The sequence below is a fragment of the Osmia lignaria genome, unplaced genomic scaffold, assembly GCF_051020975.1.
Source record: "Osmia lignaria lignaria isolate PbOS001 unplaced genomic scaffold, iyOsmLign1 scaffold0013, whole genome shotgun sequence".
In the NCBI taxonomy this organism is placed as follows: domain Eukaryota; kingdom Metazoa; phylum Arthropoda; class Insecta; order Hymenoptera; family Megachilidae; genus Osmia; species Osmia lignaria.
Genome location: NW_027478167.1, coordinates 10,880,844 through 10,884,130, shown reverse-complemented (window position 1 = coordinate 10,884,130; position 3,287 = coordinate 10,880,844).

Genomic DNA, 3,287 nt, shown 5'->3' with positions numbered 1-3,287 from the left:
TGTTCTATGATATTTTTTGATCAGAAGCGTAGTTTTCGAGATATATCGAGATATTTAAAAGTTCCGAAGCCGCACCAACATAATAGAGATACAGAAACACCGTGGCCCCTTTCTTTGAGATAACTCTGCACTATTGCGACCTGCAAATGCCACTTCCAGCTCAGCTGTGCAGAAGAAGAACAACAAGAAGAAGAAATATCTCGAAAGATGTCCGTCAGGCCCCTTCCCTTGAGATAAATCTGCAAATATCTCGGAAACGAAGCGAGCTATGGCAAAATGTTAAGAGACCTTTTTTGTAGAGAATTAAGTTTCCTACTTTTTATGTTCTATCATATTTTTTGATCAGATGCGTAGTTCTCGAGATATATCAAGACATTTAAAAGTTCCGATGCCGCACCAACATAATAGAGATACAGAAACACCGTGGCCCCTTTCTTTGAGATAACTCTGCACTATTGCGAGCTGCAAATGCCACTTCCAGCTTAGCTGTGCAGAGGAAGAACAACAAGAAGAAGAAGTATCTCGAAATATGTACGTCAGGCCCGTTCCTTTGAGCTGAATCTGCAAATATCTCGGAAACGAAGCGAGCTATGGCAGAATGTTAAGAGACGTTTTTTGTAGAGAATTATGTTTCCTACAATTTATGTTCTATGATATTTTTTGATCAGAAGCGTAGTTTTCGAGATATATCGAGATATTTAAAAGTTCCGAAGCCGCACCAACATAATAGAGATACAGAAACACCGTGGCCCCTTTCTTTGAGATAACTCTGCACTAGTGCGAGCCGCAAATGCCACTTCCAGCTTAGCTGTGCAGAAGAAGAACAACAAGAAGAAGAAATATCTCGAACTATGTCCGACAGGCCCCTTCCCTTGAGATAAATCTGCAAATATCTCGGAAACGAAGCGAGCTATGGCGAAATGTTAAGAGACCTTTTTTGTAGAGAATCAAGTTTCCTACTTTTTACGTTCTATGATATTTTTCGATCAGAGGCGTAGTTCTCGAGATATATCAAGATATTTCAAAGTTCCGAAGCCGCACCAACATAATAGAGATACAGAAACACCGTGGCCCCGTTCTTTGAGATAACTCTGCACGATTGCGAGCTGGAAATGCCACTTCCAGTTTAGCTGTGCAGAAGAAGAACAACAAGAAGAAGAAATATCTCGAAATATGTCCATCAGGACCCTTCCCTTGAGATAAATCTGCAAATATCTCGGAAACGAAGCGAGCTATGGCAAAATGTTAAGAGACCTATTTTGTAGAGAATAATGTTTCCTACAATTTACGTTCTATGATATTTTTTGATCAGAGGCGTAGTTCTCGAGATATATCAAGATATTTAAAAGTTCCGAAGTCGCACCAACATAATAGAGATACAGAAACACCGTGGCCCCTTTCTTTGAGATAACTCTGCACTATTGCGCGCTGCAAATGCCACTTCCAGCTTAGCTGTGCAGAAGAAGAACAACAAGAAGAAGAAATATCTCGAAATATGTCCGTCAGGCCCCTTCCCTTGAGATAAATCTGCAAATATCTCGGAAACGAAGCGAGCTATGGCAAAATGTTAAGAGACCTTTTTTGTAGAAAATTAAGTTTCCTACTTTTTATGTTCTATGATATTTTTCGATCAGAGGCGTAGTTCTCGAGATATATCAAGATATTTAAAAGTTCCGAAGCCGCACCAACATAATAGAGATACAGAAACACCGTGGCCCCTTTCTTTGAGATAACTCTGCACGATTGCGAGCTGCAAATGCCACTTCCAGCTTAGCTGTGCAGAAGAAGAACAACAAGAAGAAGAAATATCTCGAAATATGTCCGTCAGGCCCCTTCCCTTGAGATAAATCTGCAAATATCTCGGAAACGAAGAGAGCTATGGCAAAATGTTAAGAGACCTTTTTTGTAGAGAATTAAGTTTCCTACTTTTCATGTTCTACGATATTTTTTGATCAGATGCGTAGTTCTCGAGATATATCAAGATATTTAAAAGTTCCGAAGCAGCACCAACATAATAGAGATACAGAAACACCGTGGCCCCTTTCTTTGAGATAACTCTGCACTATTGCGAGCTGTAAATGCCACTTCCAGCTTAGCTGTGCAGAAGAAGAACAACAAGAAGAAGAAATATCTCGAAATATGTCCGGCAGGCCCCTTCCCTTGAGATATATCTGCAAATATCTCGGAAACGAAGCGAGCTATGGCAAAATGTTAAGATACCTTTTTTGTAGAGAATTATGTTTCCTACAATTTATGTTCTACGATATTTTTTGATCAGATGCGTAGTTCTCGAGATATATCAAGATATTTAAAAGTTCCGAAGCCGCACCAACATAATAGAGATACAGAAACACCGTGGCCCCTTTCTTTGAGATAACTCTGCACTATTGCGAGCTGCAAATGCCACTTCCAGCTTAGCTGTGCAGAGGAAGAACAACAAGAAGAAGAAATATCTCGAAATATGTCCGTCAGGCCAGTTCCTTTGAGCTGAATCTGCAAATATCTCGGAAACGAAGCGAGCTATGGCAAAATGTTAAGAGACGTTTTTTGTAGAGAATTATGTTTCCTACAATTTATGTTCTATGATATTTTTTGATCAGAAGCGTAGTTTTCGAGATATATCGAGATATTTAAAAGTTCCGAAGCCGCACCAACATAATAGAGATACAGAAACACCGTGGCCCCTTTCTTTGAGATAACTCTGCACTATTGCGACCTGCAAATGCCACTTCCAGCTCAGCTGTGCAGAAGAAGAACAACAAGAAGAAGAAATATCTCGAAAGATGTCCGTCAGGCCCCTTCCCTTGAGATAAATCTGCAAATATCTCGGAAACGAAGCGAGCTATGGCAAAATGTTAAGAGACCTTTTTTGTAGAGAATTAAGTTTCCTACTTTTTATGTTCTATCATATTTTTTGATCAGATGCGTAGTTCTCGAGATATATCAAGACATTTAAAAGTTCCGATGCCGCACCAACATAATAGAGATACAGAAACACCGTGGCCCCTTTCTTTGAGATAACTCTGCACTATTGCGAGCTGCAAATGCCACTTCCAGCTTAGCTGTGCAGAGGAAGAACAACAAGAAGAAGAAGTATCTCGAAATATGTCCGTCAGGCCCGTTCCTTTGAGCTGAATCTGCAAATATCTCGGAAACGAAGCGAGCTATGGCAGAATGTTAAGAGACGTTTTTTGTAGAGAATTATGTTTCCTACAATTTATGTTCTATGATATTTTTTGATCAGAAGCGTAGTTTTCGAGATATATCGAGATATTTAAAAGTTCCGA